At 48.9% G+C, this 20,665-nt stretch overlaps 1 pseudogene; it reads right to left on the reverse strand.

The window, feature by feature from the left end:
• Positions 1-811: 811 nt before the first annotated feature.
• Positions 812-19,693, reverse strand: LOC123049900 (vacuolar iron transporter homolog 5-like; annotated as a pseudogene).
• Between the last annotated feature and the right edge of the window lie 972 nt (positions 19,694-20,665).

Below are 20,665 nucleotides of genomic sequence, written 5' to 3' on the forward strand. Positions count from 1 at the left end.
ATGAAGCCCATCGTGTCCTATACTGGTGCCTCCCCTCTCTCCCTCATCTGTTCCTCCCTCGAGTGCCTCCCAATCCCATCCCGCACGCCTCCAATCCACCACTTCATCGTCCATGCCGAAGTGGAAGGAGCTCCCCGTCATCTTCAGTTTCAAGGACGAGGAGGAGAAACAGCCGGACCCGTTGGTCCCCTTTTGGGACTTATACGATGTAGTGGTGGAGGAGGGTCAGAAGGGGGACGCGGAAAGGGAGCGGTGGATTTGGGACGGCGCGACCGGCCCTATGATGCATGGTGGGCGTGGGACGAGCACGCCAAGGTCCTTCCGAGCCATCGAAGCCCGCAAATGCCTCCGCCGATGCACGGACGTCCTTGGTCTTTCCCACATAAATGTCGTGTCATATATTTTCAAACAATAGGGCATGCACGGAGAAGAATCCAAATCACCTGGTACTATATACTCCTTCCGTTCTTAAATATTGTTTTTCTAGAGATTTTAACAAGTGACTACATACAGAGCAAAATGAGTGAATCTACACTCTAAAATATGTCTATATACATCCGTATGTGGTAGTCCATTTGAAATCTCTAAAAAGATAAATATTTAGGAACGGAGGGAGTAAGTAGTAGTACGGTGTACGAGTTTAAACGTTTTCATTTGCCGTTTGATTACAATTACAAGGAAGAAAATAAGTCAGCCCAGGTACAAGAAAATAAGTCGGCTAGTACTGTGTATTTTATTCCGAGAAGAGCATGGACGATGCCCGTATACGACGTGCGTACGCGAGGACGGCGATGAAGGCCTTGTCAATCTCTCATACGCCGCTGGCTCGGAAGAGCCTCATGAACCCAAAGGTGACTGCCATGGCGGCCAGCCCTCCCACCATCACGCGCGCGCACGACCTCGCCACTGGGGCCCGCCCAATCACGGCTCCCACGCATCCGAACGCGGCCAGCGCCAACGTCGCCACGGCGACCCGCAGGTTGTAGCCCACGATGAACCCGGCGGCTAGCAGCGGCACTAGCGCCCCAACCGAGAAAGCCAGCGCGGAGGCGGCCGCGGCCTGGACCGGGCTGGGCAGCGCCTTCTCCTCGTCGCCGCCGCGCTTGCCGTCGCGGTCCAGCTGCGCGATCTCCACGTCGCGCTGGGAGCAGACGGACACGTATTCCCCTATGGCCATGCTGCACGCCCCCGCCAGGAGGCCCGCGAACCCGGACACGACCATGGCCCGCGCCTCGGGCTTGACGGCGCTGACGCCGAGCATGAGGGAGCCGTGGAGACCAGTCCGTCGTTGGCACCCAGTGTTAGCGAACGTGTTAGTCGTGTGCCTTGTATATGGCTAGTTTTCAGGCCTTGCGTTGAGCTTTTTCTGTTGAGCCATGTATGTATATAAACTGTGTAACCTCCGGATAATAAAAAACGAGTTGCACAACCTCTCTCAGAAATACGCATGCAGCTGCGGCGAGTGGGTTTTTGACAGTGGCGCCACATCACACATGAGCTCCGGTTCTGGTATAACACCTTCCCCTCCCAACCTCTCTTCCCCCTCCTCCATTGTCGTCGGCAATGGTTCTCTTTTACCCATTACCGGTGTCGGTTCTACCTCTTTTGCTACTACCTCTCGCCCTCTCTCTGTCAGGACCCCGATTCCAAGTCACATCGATCTAGCCGGTAACACCTCATATCACTTTGTAGCCTCACGCACGGTATTCCCACGGGTGTCGCCTTACCATGGTCCGGGACCGTTTGCGCCTTTTGGCTCACGTATATGATAGTGTCGCTAGCATCCATATGACAGAGAATCCGGGCCGACATGACTAGTCGTGAATCCAAGGTGGCACTAACTTACGGGGACAGGCATACATGAATCAACATCGAGCATGTCGGTCAGCAGCGTGCGAATCCGGGCTGTAGCCCTGGGCTAACAGGACTCCGGGAACCCGGGCTGTAGCAGGCTAGGCAGGACTCCGGATGTCACCGCGTGACATTTCCCCGAAGGGACAGACACAGGAACGAAGTGAATCACATGCCGGCCAGTCAAGTGTTCCGGAGCAGTAGTGCTGGGCTAGCAGGACTCCGGTGAACCGGGCTGTAGCGGACTACTATGGCTCATGGAAGCACAAGACTACATTTCCCCATAAAAGAGGTTACCAATGATAAACAACTAGGTTGTCGGATCCCACACATACCAAGCATTTTAATCATACACACAATATGCTCGATATGTGCAAATACAACATGGCATCACAACAAGACTCTACGACTCAGAGTATTTATTCATTAGGCTCCGAAGAGTCAGATATTACAAACATGGGTCTCATGACCCAACATTCAGAGCATACAAGCAACAAGCACATGCGGAAGCTTAACTTGTCTGAGTACAGACAACTACAAATGAAAAAGGCTGAGAAGCCTGACTATCTACCAATCCTGCCGAGGGAACAAGATCGTAGCTGAGGTAACAAGCTAAACGTTGAAGTCCACACAGCACTACTAGCGAGACTGACGTCTCTCTGCAAAACATAAAATAGGCAAACGTGAGTACAAATGTACCCAGCAAGACTTACATCAGAACTATCTACATATGCATCGGTATCAACAAAAGGGGTGGTGGAGTTTAACTGCAGCAAGCCAGCTTTGACTCAGTGGCTAACCTGAACTACGACTGCAAGCAACTCTTTTAAGGTGGCGCACACGAGTCCACATATTCACCATATCAATACACCACTATGGATCCGCTCCCGTCTCCCTACGAGAACGATATCCATAGCACTCACGCTTATCTTGCGCATTTTAGTGTATCCACTTTCACTTGTCTATGAACTGTACAGGCAACCCAGAAGTCCTTTACCGCGGACACGGCTATTCGAATAGATCATATTAACCCTGCAGGGGTGTACCTCGTCACACACGCTCTCGCCACTTACCACCATGTACACGTCGTGTACCTCGGCAACCTTCAAGCGGAAGCCTGGCGAGGGAGTCGGCCACGACCTGACTAACCACACAAGTCTCGCGTCCAGGTTTATCGCCTATTCGGGTTCCATCCGCAAGGAGATCCGGCCGGCGTGTCGCTCACGGCCCCAAACGATGTGTACATGGTTCCAAGCCCACCAAAGGGGCGACGCTTGGCATACCCGGCCACGGTGCCTAGTCTGTCCCAAGCCCACCTGTACCGGGTGCCACTTGGTAGACTACTAACACTACCTACAAACACAAGAAACTAGTTGCAACTCCTGGACAGAGATCAAGTTGATTAATAAGTCGAGAGGGGCACTTAAGCATTCCAATGTGTGGTAGTAACTGTTCATGGATCACAAACACAGAACTCAGTTCCTGAGGACGGCTGCAATGAGACAACCCACCATGTACTCCTACGTGGCCTCTCACCGCTACCTTTACCAAATCGTGTTCACACACTTAGCTCTCAACAGTAGGACATGTTCACCACATTACAATTCATCCCCGATGAATCAGACCCGACTCAACTCTAAGCAGTAGCAGGCATGACAAACAAGCATGAATGAGTAGGCACATCAGGGCTCAAACAACTCCTACTCATGCTAGTGGGTTTCATCTATTTACTGTGGCAATGACAGGTCATGCAGAGAATAAGGGATTCAACTACCGCAGCAAGTAACAGATGAATCGTTGTTGTCCTAATGCAGTAAAAGAGAGCAGGAGCGAGAGAGTGGGATTGTATCGGAATGAACAAGGGGGTTTTGCTTGCCTGACACTTCCGAAGATAGTATAGCTCTTCATCGGTGTCATCGATCGCATCGTCGAAGCAATGTCTACTGAGGGGGGACAACACCGGCAAACAGAGAAGAAACACGATCAATGCAATGCACAATATGATGCATGCTATGACATGGCAATATGAATGTGTTTTGAGCTAATGCAACTAGCAACAGGTTAAATGAAGTTGGTTTGAATCCAAGATTCAAATTCAAACTCCATATGTGGAAATTCAAATGCCATTTACATGATTTGTCCTAAACAGTAGCTATAAGTTGTTCTAGCATGCATGAAAAAGGTACAGATGGATAGATTGGATTTTTCTGATCATTTTTCATATATAATTTGTTTCATTTGGAGTTATGGTTGAATTTCTATGAATTTTTGAAGTTTAGGGCATTTTCTGGAATTTCCTGATTAAAAATAAATCCTGAAAATGTAATACTGCGTCAGCATTGCGTCACTGTGACGTCAGCAGGTCAACAGGGGCTGGTCCGGGTCAAACCTGACCAGTGGGCTCCACTGGTCAGTGAGACAGACACTAATCCCGCGTTGACTCCGGCTTTGACCCGCTGCGGGGCCCGCTGTCAGTGACTCTAGGGGGGTTAGTTAGGCGCTAATGACGGTGCCACGTCACCGACCACCGGAGTTGGACGCCGGCGACCAAACCTGACGGCGGAGGATCGCCGGAGTTGCTCGGGACGGCGCTACAGGCGGTGATTTGCGGCGCGGTTTGGAGCTACGGCGAGCTGGCGTTCGCGCGCATCTGCTAGGGCAGACGGGAGGGGCTGGGACGGACCGAGCTCGTCAGAAGCGAGCTCGCGGCGGCGGCCGGAGCTCGGGCACCGACGGGTTAGGCGCTACAGCGCGTTTCGAGGCGAACTGGTGGGGTCTGCGGCTTCCTGAGGAAGCGCTCAGCACGCCTACGTGCTCTGGTGCGACGTGCGGGTGTTGCAACCGTGGCGGTGACATGGCCGGCGGCGGGGAGCGCTCGGCTCTGGTGGTTGATGCGGCAAGGGGGCGAATCAAGCAACGAGGCAAGAGGAAACGGTGCAACGGCTCACCGCGGTTCTTCTGGTGCTGCTGGCGAGGCAAGGGAGGCACGGGGTCCGGCGAAACGACGGTGGGGATCACCGGCGCCCGAGGTCGAGATCGGCGGCATTGGAGATGCAGCAGAGCTTCTGGCACCGCGTGACTCGATGGAGAGGACGACGACGTCGTGGTGGAGCTCGTGGTTACGTCGGAGAGGCGCGGGGAAGGCTGTGGGTGCGGCAACGGCGAGCGGTGGCGACGAGCTCTGCTCGGTTGTCGTGGGAGAGAGACAGGGGAGGGGATGAGCATGGGGGAGGAGCGAGAGGGGCCCGGGGTGGCGCGTGGCGTCGTCAGAGGGGTCGGGGAGGCCAACCAAGCAGGAGGTGGCCAAGCGCGTGGGCGCGCGCGGCGGCCACACGCCCTCGTGCCCACTGGCACAAGGAGGAAGACGGCAGGCGGGAAGTTGGGCTGGGCCAGCCAGCTGGGCCGCCAGCTGGGCCGCCTGAAAGGCCAGGTAACTCTCTCTCTCTCTCTCTCTCTCTCTACTTTATGTTTCTGTTTTCTAATATTTTGTAGTCTTTAGGGCTTCATTAAAAATACTTAGACACTTCCAAAAATCATGAAACTACTCATGATCACTGTTGGGAATATATCCTACAGTAAACATTTTAGTTTATGATTATTTGAGCATTTAAAATATTTAATAGCATTTAAATGCCCAAATGCAAATAGAGTATGATTTAATCCAGAGCCCAAATATGTCATGGAAAAATGTGCATGACCTTTGGTTACTGTTTCCAGCATTTTCCAAGAATGATGAACATTTTTGAAAGCCATTTGGATTTACTGGAAATATTTTGGTTGAAACTAGTGAATTCCTTTAATGCTAGGGTTTAGGCAATCCCCATTTCAAGTTTCTTTCAAAGTTTAAACATGATGCACACATGAATTTAGCCTAGTGCAATGTCAGAAGCTAGGGATGTGACAACTCACCCCCACTAAACAAGAATCTCGTCCCGAGATGCAAGTCGTGAGGTAAGAAGACAGAGGGACACAAGCTAACACAATCTTCACGATCCAGGTGTCTTTCTCGAGGATGTTGATTCATTGCATCCCCTTGATCTCAACGTCTTGCTTTGAGAACTACATCCAACATGACAACGAGTAGAAGGGGAGAATTTTTAGAAGAATCAATCTTCCTGAGGTTCGAGCAACTTAGGATCATCTTAATGATCACAAGATCAACTCACGGAATGGGACATAGAAACATCTCTGGAGCTGAGAGGAAAAACATGCATCAGGAGGGACGGAAGAAACAATTTGACGAGGGTTTCAAATTAGCGAGGAAAATTGCCATGATTCGATAACGGGTCACCTTAGGGAGGGTGGCTCATAGAAATATTCCCTTAAGTGGCAAAAAGTATTACTTTTTATTCAGAGATCATTGAAACTCTTCATACCAGCGTAAGGCAGTTTACAAATGATCGTTTGAAATAATTCAAAAGAATGGCACACTCAATTTGGAAAGGAAACTATGGTTATAGAACAACTCGGCAAATGGAAGGCACATTCCAGTTGATACCAAGGATATAACCTACTGACTGAGCGTGCTTTCAAGAACTTGAGCATTTCCATATTCATTAAGGTTTTACCAATATCCGTGTCGAGGATCCTGGCAACACAACATACTACCATGATGAATAGTGATGGATGATGCAGATGCAAAGGAAGATAACACCTTCTAGGATTTCACCTTAGCGAGGCCAAGGGGACGAAATCTGAATGATCGACCGAGAGACATTTAGCACTCCGCTTCTAATGTTCTCCTTGATGTGCTAGTGCAACCCATTTATTAAAATGGTTTGGTACGTAGAACATCAAGTAAAAGGTCGGACTTCGGGAGCACAAGAATCCATAAGGAATATCTACGGAAGTAGAATCTTACGAAATCTTTATGGAGAGGTGGCCAACTTCCTCAATCAAGATACTATAATAATAGGTCTTCCGGTTGGGTGTGTTGGCCACGACATCCACTCTACCGGTTACCGAGAGACCAATATTATAGCTCTTGGGAAACGTTCCAACCATCACATCTGCCCGAGATTCAGATCTGGTTGGTGGCAGGATATTCCAAACTCATCAAGTCTGGAGAGAAAAATGAAAGTTTGCAACACAAGTCGACGAGATGACGTTGCAGGATTATCGGGAAATGGACTACGATGGTAAGCTCCAAAACATGAGCTGGTTCTGCTACAAACATGTGAACACGTTGTCCCAGACAAGCATGACCACGTAGTAGTCTTATATTAAAACACTATCGAGTTCAGGTTGGGAACCATCATCGAGGATAACAAAGTCCTAACATAAGTCATGATTCTTAAGAAGGAACTTCTTCTCCTTGAACAAATCAATCAGTGGCTTCGTGTGCTAGGGACACATATGGAATGGAGGTAGCGAGCCTATCAAACCATAGCATACCTCGCACATACATGACTGACTTGGGATGGTTCCAAAGAAGACAAAAACAATCTTTCTCGGATCCGCGGCGACACCTTACATCAAGTGCACGTGAATTAAAGAAAGTCACTTCTTTCATCCAAACATATCCTTCATGAGATAGCATGAAGAAAATGCTAGCACAAGTTTCCAACACTAACTTAATGTTCAACACGAGTCATGGAGAAGATAAGAATGTTGCCGATGGGCTCAACAACAGGTCATCCAAATTTCCATGAAGATGGAATTCCACAACTATGTGAACAAAGCGATAGCATTGGTCAAACCCAAAGAATATAATGGTGTATGCTCGAGGAAACAACCACGAGTAAGACAACATTACGAATATCGTTGGTTATGATTTGATTTGAGGATAGCCCATACTCAAATCAAAGATTGGATAAGGTGATAGGTCCATTAACTAATCACGAGGGTCAATCGATGAAAATACCATCTTTCTTCAACACAGATACAAGATATCCCTTAGGGATGAACTAAGTCGGACAAGCTTTTATCTTCCAACTCTCCAAGTTGTTGTTTGGTTTAACCAACTAGCTCAGGGGTATCCAACACGGATTCTTGGAGAAGGGGTGGTTTATAAAAAAACCAACTTAATCACGAGCTCAACATAACAGTCAGGGGACAACCTAGTGATACTTCCGAGAAGATATTCGGGAAATCACGAACCACCAATATGTTATTAAGCTCGAGAACAATCTTGCTTTTCAGAGCAAGACGATATGACCGAATAACCAAGGACTGACACTATCCTAACTCATTGATCGAAAAGTGCACCGGGAATAAGTACTGGGTAGCACGATCAACCTTAGGATGTGATTCAGTAACCAACACGCTAAGGATGAAATTATTGTCCTTTAACTACCAAGCAACGGAGTTGCTAGGAGTATAGATTTCACACATCATAGTTCACTTGTCGGCATTCCGGTTGTGACAACATGGAACCGAGGAATGAGCAATGATGGCGAGAAGTATCACTGCGTTAAGAATTCGTGAGAGATGGTGAAATTCTCATGATAATTCTGACATAAAGGGGGTAATACTCCGAGGTAGAACAAAACAAAAGCTAGATTGGCATTTTGATCTGCGGAATACAACTGCTTTGACCCAATCCTAGATATGGATGAGGTACTGGAGTTTGTTTCTCCTAGTCATTCCGGAATAGAATGGCTTGACGGACAACAAGAATAGAAAGGTATCAATGGCACGAATGCACAACTACTCCTGACTATCAATTGATAGATGGGGGTCAGAATACAACTAAAGAGAGACAACTCGGAGGGGCATATATCTTTCTGAGTTGTGGATGCATAGATTAGTATGTCGAGCAAAGCTCAACATTTCTTCCGGATAACCCATGCAGAAAGGTAGAACTGGAAGATTCACTATGTAGAATGGAGAACTCATCGAGAGCACTCTTGTTGTGATCTTTTGGTTCAACGAGGAACTTCTGCCAAGGATGGTTCATGGTATTTGGAAGAATGGTATACCACGGACCTCGAGGACTATCGCAAAGGTTACTAATATCCTAAAGGTACGAGCAACACTATCAACACGAGGTAAGTAGAGTGAATCTTGGGTCAAGAACCCAAGAGTAGGATACCTACTACTAAATGGCATCACGAGATGCTTTCGAGAATGGTGGCCAGAATCATCACACCGGGAACACAAAACATGGCTAGATTACTAGGTGACTCCCTAAAACACCTAGGGTCATAATAATAGCTCCAACATATATACCGAGGCAATAGAGTGCCTCAATGCACCGGTAGTGTGGTTGATCTGGCACAAAGGAATTTCATAACGGTAAGAGGGAATTTGCAAATGCATGAGACTGTTTAGAAACCTAGGATGACTCGGACAACATAATGGCTGTAAACGCTCAAAAGATTTGGGACATTCTGCAAAAATGGTGGCATAACCACTTAGCATCATCATATCAAGGTTCTGGTTCAGCTGACAACGAACTAATAGTAGTAGAAACTGAATTGAGGCCTAGAACCAACAATCATATAAGTCTCTATCATAGTAACTCGTCATCCTAATAGATAGATGAGAAGGTCTAGTTCTTAATCCCCGTAGATAAGAAGAGGGTGACTCAGATCAGAAGGGCATAAGGTATAAGGAGTAAAAAGAGCCTTACGTTCCATTCCACAATCAATTCCCTTACATAACTAAAGCATTTCTAGACTCAACTTCGACAAGTTTGGCTTGGTAATCCTACAGGCAGTCAGGCTCTGATACCAAAGCTGTCAGGACCCCGATTCCAAGTCACATCGATCTAGCCGGTAACACCTCATATCACTTTGTGGCCTCACGCACGGTATTCCCACGGGTGTCGCCTTACCATGGCCCGGGACCGTTTGCGCCTTTTGGCTCACATATATGATAGTGTCGCTAGCATCCATATGACAGAGAATCTGGGCCGACATGACTAGTCGTGAACCCAAGGTGGCACTAACTTACGGGGACAGGCATACATGAATCAACATTGAGCATGTCGGTCAGCAGCGTGCGAATCCGGGCTGTAGCTCTGGGCTAACAGGACTCTAGGAACCCGGGCTGTAGCAGGCTAGGCAGAACTCCGGATGTCACCGCGTGACATTTCCCCGAAGGGACAGACACAGGAACGAAGTGAATCACATGCCGGCCAGTCAAGTGTTCCGGAGCAGTAGTGCTGGGCTAGCAGGACTCCGGTGAACCAGGCTGTAGCGGACTACTATGGCTCATGGAAGCACAAGACTACATTTCCCCATAAGAGAGGCTACCAAGGATAAACAACTAGGTTGTCGGATCCCACACATACCAAGCATTTCAATCATACACACAATATGCTCGATATGTGCAAATACAACATGGCATCACAACAAGACTCTACGACTCAGAGTATTTATTCATTAGGCTCCGAAGAGCCAGATATTACAAACATGTGTCTCATGACCCAACATTCAGAGCATACAAGCAACAAGCACATGCGGAAGCTTAACTTGTCTGAGTACAGACAACTACAAATGAAAAGGCTGAGAAGCCTGACTATCTACCAGATCCTGCCGAGGGCACAAGATCGTAGCTGAGGTAACAAGCTAAACGTCGAAGCCCACACAGCACTACTAGCGAGACTGACGTCTCTCTGCAAAACATAAAATAGGCAAACGTGAGTACAAATGTACCCAGCAAGACTTACATCAGAACTATCTACATATGCATCGGTATCAACAAAAGGGGTGGTGGAGTTTAACTGCAGCAAGCCAGCTTTGACTCAGTGGCTAACCTGAACTACGACTGCAAGCAACTCTTTTAAGGTGGCGCACACAAGTCCACATATTCACCATATCAATACACCACTATGGATCCGCTCCCGTCTCCCTACGAGAACGCTATCCATAGCACTCACGCTTATCTTGCGCATTTTAGTGTATCCACTTTCACTTGTCTATGAACTGTACAGGCAACCCAAAAGTCCTTTACCGCGGACACGGCTATTCGAATAGATCATATTAACCCTGCAGGGGTGTACCTCGTCACACACGCTCTCGCCACTTACCACCATGTACACGTCGTGTACCTCGGCAACCTTCAAGCGGAAGCCTGGCGAGGGAGTCGGCCACGACCTGACTAACCACACAAGTCTCTCGTCTAGGTTTATCGCCTATTCGGGTTCCATCCGCAAGGAGATCCGGCCGAGGTGTCGCTCACGGCCGCAAACGATGTGTACAGGGTTCCAAGCCCACCAAAGGGGCGACGCTTGGCATACCCGGCCACGGTGCCTAGTCTGTCCCAAGCCCACCTGTACCGGGTGCCACTTGGTAGACTACTAACACTACCTACAAACACCAGAAACTGGTTGCAACTCCTGGACAGAGATCAAGTTGATTAATAAGTCGAGAGGGGCACTTAAGCATTCCAATGTGTGGTAGTAACTGTTCATGGATCACAAACACAGAACTCAGTTCCTGAGGACGGCTGCAATGAGACAACCCACCATGTACTCCTACATGGCCTCTCACCGCTACCTTTACCAAATCGTGTTCACACACTTAGCTCTCAACAGTAGGACATGTTCACCACATTACAATTCATCCCCGAGGAATCAGACCCGACTCAATTCTAAGCAGTAGCAGGCATGACAAACAAGCATGAATGAGTAGGCTCATCCGGGCTCAAACAACTCCTACTCATGCTAGTGGGTTTCATCTATTTACTATGGCAATGACAGGTCATGCAGAGGATAAGGGGTTCAACTACCACAGCAAGTAACAGATGAATCGTTGTTGTCCTAATGCAGTAAAAGAGAGCAGGAGCGAGAGAGTGGGATTGTATCGGGATGAACAAAGGGGTTTTGCTTGCCTGACACTTCCGGAGATAGTATAGCTCTTCATCGGTGTCATCAATCGCATCGTCGAAGCAACGTCTACTGAGGGGGGACAACACCGGCAAACAGAGAAGAAACACGATCAATGCAATGCACAATATGATGCATGCTATGACATGGCAATATGAATGTGTTTTGAGCAATGCAACTAGCAACAGGTTAAATGAAGTTGGTTTGAATCCAAGATTCAAATTCAAACTCCATATGTGGAAATTCAAATGCCATTTACATGATTTGTCCTAAACAGTAGCTATAAGTTGTTCTAGCATGCATGAAAAAGGTACAGATGGATAGATTGGATTTTTCTGATCATTTTTCATATATAATTTGTTTCATTTGGAGTTATGGTTGAATTTCTATGAATTTTTGAAGTTTAGGGCATTTTCTGCAATTTCCTGATTAAAAATAAATCCAGAAAATGTAATACTGCGTCAGCATTACGTCACTGTGACGTCAGCAGGTCAACAGGGGCTGGTCCGGGTCAAACCTAACCAGTGGGGTCCACTGGTCAGTGAGACAGACACTAATCCCGCGTTGACTCCGGCTTTGACCCACAGCGGGGCCCGCTGTCAGTGACTCTAGGGGGGGTTAGTTAGGCGCTAATGACGGTGCCACGTCACCAACCACCGGCGACCAAACCTGACGGCGGAGGATCGCCGAAGTTGCTCGGGACGGCCCTACAGGCGGTGATTTGCGGCGCGGTTTGGAGCTACGGCAAGCTGGCGTTCGCGCGCATCTGCTAGGCCGGACGGGAGGGGCTGGGACGGACCGAGCTCGTCGGAAGCAAGCTCGCGGCGGCGGCCGGAGCTCGGGCACCGACGGGTTAGGCGCTACAGCGCGTTTCGAGGCGAACTGGTGGGGTCTGCGGCTTCCTGAGGAAGCGCTGAGCACGCCTACGTGCTCTGGTGTGACGTGCGGGTGTTGCAACCGCGGCGGCGACATGGCCGGCGGCGGGGAGCGCTCGGCTCTGGTGGTTGATGCGGCTAGGGGGCGAATCAAGCAACGAGGCAAGGGGGAAACGGTGCAACGGCTCACCGCGGTTCTTCTGGTGCTGCTGGCGAGGCAGGGGAGGCACGGGGCCCGGCGAAACGACGGTGGGGATCACCGGCGCCCGAGGTCGAGATCGGCGGCGTTGGAGATGCAGTAGAGCTTCTGGTGCCGCGTGACTCGATGGAGAGGACGACGACGTCGTGGCGGAGCTCGTGGTTACGTCGGAGAGGCGCGGGGAAGGCTGTGGGTGCGGAAACGGCGAGCGGTGGCGACAAGCTCTGCTCGGTTGTCGCGGGAGAGAGACAGGGGAGGGGATGAGCATGGGGGAGGAGTGAGAGGGGCCCGGGGTGGCGCGTGGCGTCGTCAGAGGGGTTGGGGAGGCCAACCAAGCAGGAGGTGGCCAAGCGCGTGGGCGCGCGTGGCGGCCACACGCCCTCGTGCCCACTGGCACAAGGAGGAAGACGACAGGCGGGAAGTTGGGCTGGGCCAGCCAGCTGGGCCGCCTGAAAGGCCAGGTAACTCTCTCTCTCTCTTTACTTTATGTTTCTGTTTTCTAATATTCTGTAGTCTTTAGGGCTTTATTAAAAATACTTAGACACTTCCAAAAATCATGAAACTACTCATGATCACTGTTGGGAATATATCCTACAGTAAACATTTTAGTTTATGATTATTTGAGCATTTAAAATATTTAATAGCATTTAAATGCCCAAATGCAAATAGAGTATGATTTAATCCAGAGCCCAAATATGTCATGGAAAAATGTGCATCACCTCTGGTTACTGTTTCCAGCATTTTCCAAGAATGATGAACATTTTTGAAAGCCATTTGGATTTACTGGAAATATTTTGGTTGAACCTAGTGAATTCCTTTAATGCTAGGGTTTAGGCAATCCCCATTTCAAGTTTCTTTCAAAGTTTAAACATGATGCACACATGAAGTTAGCCTAGTGCAATGTCAGAAGCTAGGGATGTGACACTCTCCCTCCTCGAAATCCTCATCTCCCCTACTCTTATCAAAAACCTAGTTTCTGTTCGTGCTTTTACCCGTGACAATTCCGTTTCAATTGAATTTGACCCATATGGCTTTTCTATTAAGGATCTGGCCACCAAGACGGTGCTTCTCCGATGTGACTCCCCCGGCGACCTCTACACCTTCGCTTCGTCACAGCACTGCCTCGCCTCCGCCGTCACCGCCGACCTGTGGCACCAGCGCCTTGGCCACCCCGGAGCCGCCGTCCTTGCCAAAGCTTCTGCCTATTTCGATTTTAGTTTCAATAAAAGTTTTATTTGCTCGGAGTTCCCGTTTGATACCCGATAAAGCAAATCTAGGTTTTCGCTTTCCTTGCGATGGCCCTGGCCGGAACTTCTCTGGACCCAATGACGCGTTGATCCACGTTCCATCGTAGCCACAAGGGACTATCTAAACTGATTAGTTTTTGTCTATAAGCTCCCGGGACTAATTCTATTTTGATTCTATAGATTATTTCGCTTAGTACTATTATGTACAGAATGGAGGAGCCGTATGAGATGAAAACCTCATGTACGGTTTTGGAACGGAGATTTTTTGAATAGAATGAACGACCGTAACGGATGTTGGCTCAATCCGAAGGAAATTATGCGGAAGCTTTGCAAAATTATTATGAAGCTACGCGACTAGAAATCGGAGGGTCATCATTGAATTGACTCTTTTTGGAAATAGTATTTTTTTTGCAGCTTAGCTCAATTCATGCATGGTTCCAAATAATCTGCTTGGTTGCAAAAAAATAGTTAGAAATGTGGGCAAAGACTTTTATGCAGACTTCTTCTGGATTATCTATACCATATTGTATTCTCGTAAGATGATACACGCTAGCTAAAGATCCACCGGGTGCTACATCATAAGGGATTGGTTACTAGCTCCAATTTGATACAATTTTTTTTTTGGGAACTCGTGGGAATGTGTTCTTATTTATTGATAGGCTTTTGGTTTACACGACCAATCGCAGCGAGTGCTTGTCAAAAAGCTTTTGTAACTAATCGTGTAGGGGATTTTGGAGAGGAAAAGGATTTAATCCTTTATAAGAACTAAAGTTTTCATCGGAATATAAAAATAAAAAACTTAAGGATGCCTTAAGTATATCATTTCAAATTCAGTTATTATATAGAACGAATCACACTTTTACCACTAAACTATACCCGCCAATTTCTTCCCGAAACTTCCCAAGAAAAATCCCGAATTGGATCCAAAATTGACGGGTTAATGTGAGCTTATCCATGCGGTTAGGCACTCTTCAAATAGGAATCCATTTTCTAACTGGCTTTCGTGCTTTGGTGAGTCGTCCGAGATCTTTTCGATGACCTATGTTGTGTTGAAGGGACATCTATATGATCCGATCGATTGCATAAGACCCGCAGTAGCAATAGAATGGGGAAAGTATACAGAAAAGACAGTTCTTTTCAAATTCGATTATCTATATATTAGGCAGGGGAGTAGAAAGGCTGATCCAAATTTATTGCTGTAGCTACCCATTCAATGTAGAAGAATTTAAATTTTAGAATCGACGAAATAGCTCAATCCTTTTTTGCTAAGACCAGCATAAAAATATGCCGCTGACGTGAGTAAAGCTAAAGCAACAGTAGTATTTATATCATTCGTGGGGCTATTATTACCAAGTATACGGTTCTAATCCTAGATGGAAAAATAAATAGAAAAAGAAATTAAAAAGGCAGATCCTCCCTCTCTATCAAGAGTAATGAACTAGGTGCTGATATAGTACAAAAAACAAACTAAATTAACCAAACTTGCCTGATGTTGAGGCAATCAAGAAAGCTGCAGTGACATAACTAGTATGTCGTAATTTTTTATCACTAAAAATGGATAATAATCCAGCCTTCAATAAGAAAAACTCTTTTGTTTGTAAGAAAGGAATGAGAGAGATATGGATTAGAAAAAAAAAATCCCGACCCACTGTGATGCGTGTCGACTAGGCAAACATACCAGACTCCCCGTTCATCTTCTTCCCATACCTCTTTCCCTTTTGAACTTTGTCATTGCGATTTATGGACGAGTCCTCAACTAAGTGTATCTGGCTATCAATATTATTTGGTGATTCTTGATGATTATACACATTATGTCTGGACCTTTCCCGTTCGTCGCAAATCTGAAGTTCATGGCCTTCTTGTCACATTTTATGCCTATGTGCAAACCCAATTTTCTCGTCCTATTCTCGCCTTTGAAACCGACAATGGACGTGAATTCGACAACCTCGCCAACCGATCCCTCCTTGCATCCCACGGCACTCTTTTCCGACTCACGTGTCCATACACTTCTCAGCTAAACGGGAAGGCCGAACGAATTCTCCGCACCCTCAACAACGGCGTTCGCACACTTCTCCTACACGCCTCCATGCCTCCCTGTTGGTGGGCCGAAGCCTTAGCCACGTCTACCTATCTCCTCAACAGGCGGCCATGCAAGCCCAATCTTCTCACCACACCCTACGAACTTCTTTTTGGGTCCACGCCTGATTTTCGCCACCTACGCGTCTTTGGCTGTCTCTCTCGGACGGGGCTTGCCTGCTCCCCGCCTATACTCCCATCCATGCTCTCATCTCGTTCAACGGATGTGATTGTTTTATGTGAAGGCCCACGTCTGCACCTCCCCTTTCCTTCTCCTGCGTCTCTTTTCTTCGTCCCTTCCTCAGTCGTCGATCATGGCGTCCGCCTCGCGCGGTCCCAAAAATCTCCAGCCGGCTAGTCCCGAGTCGCCCGGCGATGAGAACACAGAACGCTGTGGCGGAAGGGGTTCCTCGTGCTACTGCAGCAGGGGGTCCTTGCATGCCGTGGCCATGAAAAAGATAGAGCGGCGCCGGTAAAATTACGCGTGCAGTCCGCAGCCCTTCGCTCGCTCGGGACTAGCTAAGTAGCATCTATGGCATGTCCTAGCCCCTACCCGCACTGCACCGTGGTGCCCTCAGGCCGTCGTATACGCATACCATATGATATCAGCCTTTATTCATGTCAGCTTTCGTGATCAGCTCTGGCAAGCGTTCATATACACACCAGTTGATCGAATGATCAATTGATCGATCTTTCCTATCTCAATTCTCACCAGAGTGCTGGGTGCTACACTGCTACTTAGGCGATGAGGATATGTCAACTAGCAGCTGGGGATCTGGTGACTGGTCGCTGGTGGCGCCGACCATGCGGCCTGAGCAGGTACGACGTTCGAGCCGTCCTTGGTGGCGCACAGCCCGCTGCTCAAGTTGTGCGCCGTCACCATGGCGCCCACATGATCCCGTTCCTTGCTCTCTCAGCCGCCTCGGCTAGACCCGAGACCCGAGTCTATGCGCCGCCCTGCCATTACCAGACCTTCGACATACATCCTCGAGATGTATATACACATCGCTACACATCCAGCTTAGCCCGCGCACATCTGATTTTTTATTGTTATGTCAATTTATTTTGGGGTCGATTGCTACGTCCATGGGTTGCGAAATTGATAGGAGACGGCTGGAGATTTTTGGGATCGCGCGAGGCGAACGCCATGATCGACGACTGAGGAAGGGACGAAGAAAAGAGACGCAGGAGAAGGAAAGGGGAGGCGCAGACGTGAGCCTTCACATAAAACAATCACGTCCGTTGAACCAGATGGGAGCATAGGCGGGGAGCAGGCAAGCCCCGTCCGTCTCTGTTACCCCAACCTCCTCGCCACTACCCCCAACAAACTTTCCCCTCGCTCAGCTGCATGCGTATTCCTTGGTTATCCCGACGATCGCAAGGGCTATCATTGTTACAACCCTCTCACCCGTCGCATCCTATTTTCTAGGCACGTAACATTTGTGGAGTCTATTTTCCCTTTCAAAACGCTGCCTCAATCTCCTTCCGATGCGAACGGGTCAGCTAGCGATCCTCTCCCCGACGATTACGTCGATCCTGCATGGCCACCGCCCCACACGACCCCTCCTGCCTCGCCAACTGGCCCGCCCATGCAACCTACGTCGCCGCAGCCCACACCCTCTCCGCCTCCTGGGCCGCACACGCCACCAGCTGGCCCAACTCCTCCCCCCGCGACCACGCCTCCCACCTCTCACGCATCTCCCGAGCCGCCTCCCACTCACGTCTCTCACCCCATGATCACCCGTTCTAAGCACGGGATTTTTCAGCCTAATCCAAAATACACAAATCTTCAGGCCACTGTCATCTCTCCTATTCCAACTTCCGTTCGTTCTGCTCTTCAAGATCCGAACTGGCGTGCGGCGATGCAATCCGAGTATGAAGCACTCATGGCCAACTCCACTTGGACCCTCCTTCCACGTCCCCCTCACACAAATATCATCATCGGCAAATGGGTCTTCCGGCACACAACAAATGCTGATGGTACCATCGAGCGCTACAAAGCCCGTTGGGTTGTCCGCGGCTTCGCTCAACGTCCGGGCATCGACTTTGGCGAGACTTTCTCTCCGGTGGTTAAACCGGCGACGATCCGTACCGTGCTCACCTTGGCATGCTCCCGCGGCTGGCCCGTGCACCAGCTCGATGTGAAGAATGCCTTCCTTCACGGCGTCCTCGACGAACCGGTTTATTGTTATCAACGCGCTGGTTTTGTCAACACCACTTGTCGTGATCATGTTTGCCGCTTGTCCAAGTCTCTGTATGGTCTCAAACAGGCCCCCAGGGCCTGGTTCCATCGCTTTGCGACATTCGCCGCTACCATAGGGTTCACCGCTTCGCGCTCCGACGCCTCACAATTCATTCTCCGGCGGGGCGACGATGTCGCCTATCTCCTTCTCTATGTCGACGACATCGTTCTCGCGGCCTCCTCGATGACTATCCTTCAATCGTTGACCAGCTCCAGCACGAGTTCGCGATGACGGATATGGGCGCTCTCCACTACTTCCTCGGCATACGGGTGCAGCGCACCTCGCGTGGTTTCTACCTCGACCAAACCCAGTACGCCGAGGAGCTTCTTCAGCGCGCCGGTATGTCGCAGTGCCATCCGGTCTCCACTCCCATTGACATCTCGCCCAAGGTTGCCGCCGACACCGGGCACCCTGTCGACGATCCTTCTGAGTATCGTAGCCTTGCCGGTGGGTTACAGTACCTCACGATGACTCGGCCAGACCTGCCATACGCCGTCCAGCAGGCATGCTTGCACATGCATGATCCCCGGGACAGTCATCTCGCCATCATCAAGCGTATTCTACGCTATGTACGCGGCACCGCCACCCATGGCCTTCGTCTCTCACGCTCCACGTCCACCGAGATCATCGCATATTCCGACGCAGACTGGGCTGGATGCCCTGACACTCGTCGATCTACTTCTGGCTATTGCGTTTATCTCGGCGACACTCTCGTCAGCTGGTCTTCCAAACGTCAGGCCATCGTCTCCCGGTCGAGCGCTGAAGCTGAGTATCGTGCCGTCGCAAACGCGATCGCTGATTGTGTATGGCTCCGGCAGCTCCTTGGTGAGCTTGGCTCCTCTCCCTCACGGGCCACTGTTGTCTTCTGTGACAACGTATCGGCTGTGTACATGTCTACCAACCCAGTCATCATCGGCGGACAAAACACATTGAGCTCGATATTCACTTTGTCCGAGAGAAGGTGGCCCTTGGCGAATTCCGCATTGTACATGTGCCAACAACTCAACAGCTAGCAGATATCATGACTAAGGGATTGCCAACATCAGTCTTCCAGGCTTTTCGATCCAGTCTTTGTGTCATGCCAAACAGTGACGACAATGACGACATGACTGCGACGGGGTGTTAGCGAACGTGTTAGTCGTGTGTTAGTGGGCCTTGTATATGGCTAGTTTTCAGGCCTTGCGTTGAGCTTTTCTGTTGAGCCATGTATGTATATAAACTGTGTAACCTCCAGATAATGAAAAACGAGTTGCACAACCTCTCTCTCTCTCTCTGCTCGATTCGGTTCCAACACCCAGCACCGCCGCGAGCAGCCAGTTTGCGCGCCCCGTGAAGTCGATGGACGACTCGGACTCGTCAACGTCACCGCACACCACAGCCGGGTTCTCGGCGTCGGCCACGGCGACCAGCTTGGTGTCGTTCACGTCCATGGCGACTAGGAGCTTGTGAGATGGATAGAGATGGTTGGGTTCGCGGTGGTAGTAGCCGTATGCAGTGGCAGGCCGCAGTAGTGTGGCGAACACACGCTCCCCTGGCTTGGTTTTATAGTGAAGGGTCGTGTGTTGCTGTGGGCATTGCCGGTCTTCTTCTTTTTCTCCGCTGGTGTTGGGATTTCCAGCTTTCATGCCGCTATGGCTAGTGCGTACATGCAGCCACACATCCTTTCCCTTCGGTATTGCGCGCCCGTGGCCACCAGGAGCACACAGCTACACTAATCGATGCATTGTGCTTGCTGAGTGTACATCATATCGAAGGCGTTTACAATGACTAGCGATAATTTGGTCGCTTGTTTGCTCCTACATAAAAATGGTTTTAAATTTCAGTTTTAGAATTTTTCTTAGCGATGTTCGGTCATCATTACATTTGGGTCATGGTACTAAATTTTCCATTTGAATTTTAGCGAGATCTAACCAAATAATTTGTGTGTACTACCACAATTGCTGAAATATTTTGAGAATGAAATAATCGTTCAATGAACATTTGTTCGTTCAATTAAACTTGCATGAATCTTAACGTTCAGATTGGATGGTTCTTAGTACGGACTAAAACAACTAGTAGTATTTACTTTCCAGTTGCATGGGAAATAGTGAAACTGTTTCCTAAGAAAACAATTGGCGTTGTTAAAAAAGAAAACTCCTTTGTAGAGACTTCCAGATTATCTCTTCACACGCTTTATAAAATGCAGACTCCAGATTTGATATATGTTTATCTTTTTATATCTTTCTTAAGCAGTATTGCCATTACAAATGCATGTGAAAGAAGGTCGGATTAACCCGGAGAAGTGATCTAAAAGTGGATTTGGCCTAAAGTTTCAGGATATGTTGGACCCAAGATTTTACCCACCCAATAGTATAATGCACTAACTAAATCAAAACTGTCTCCCATAAAAATACATAATGGAA

This window comes from Triticum aestivum, chromosome 2D (assembly GCF_018294505.1).
Source record: "Triticum aestivum cultivar Chinese Spring chromosome 2D, IWGSC CS RefSeq v2.1, whole genome shotgun sequence".
Taxonomy (NCBI): Eukaryota; Viridiplantae; Streptophyta; class Magnoliopsida; order Poales; family Poaceae; genus Triticum; species Triticum aestivum.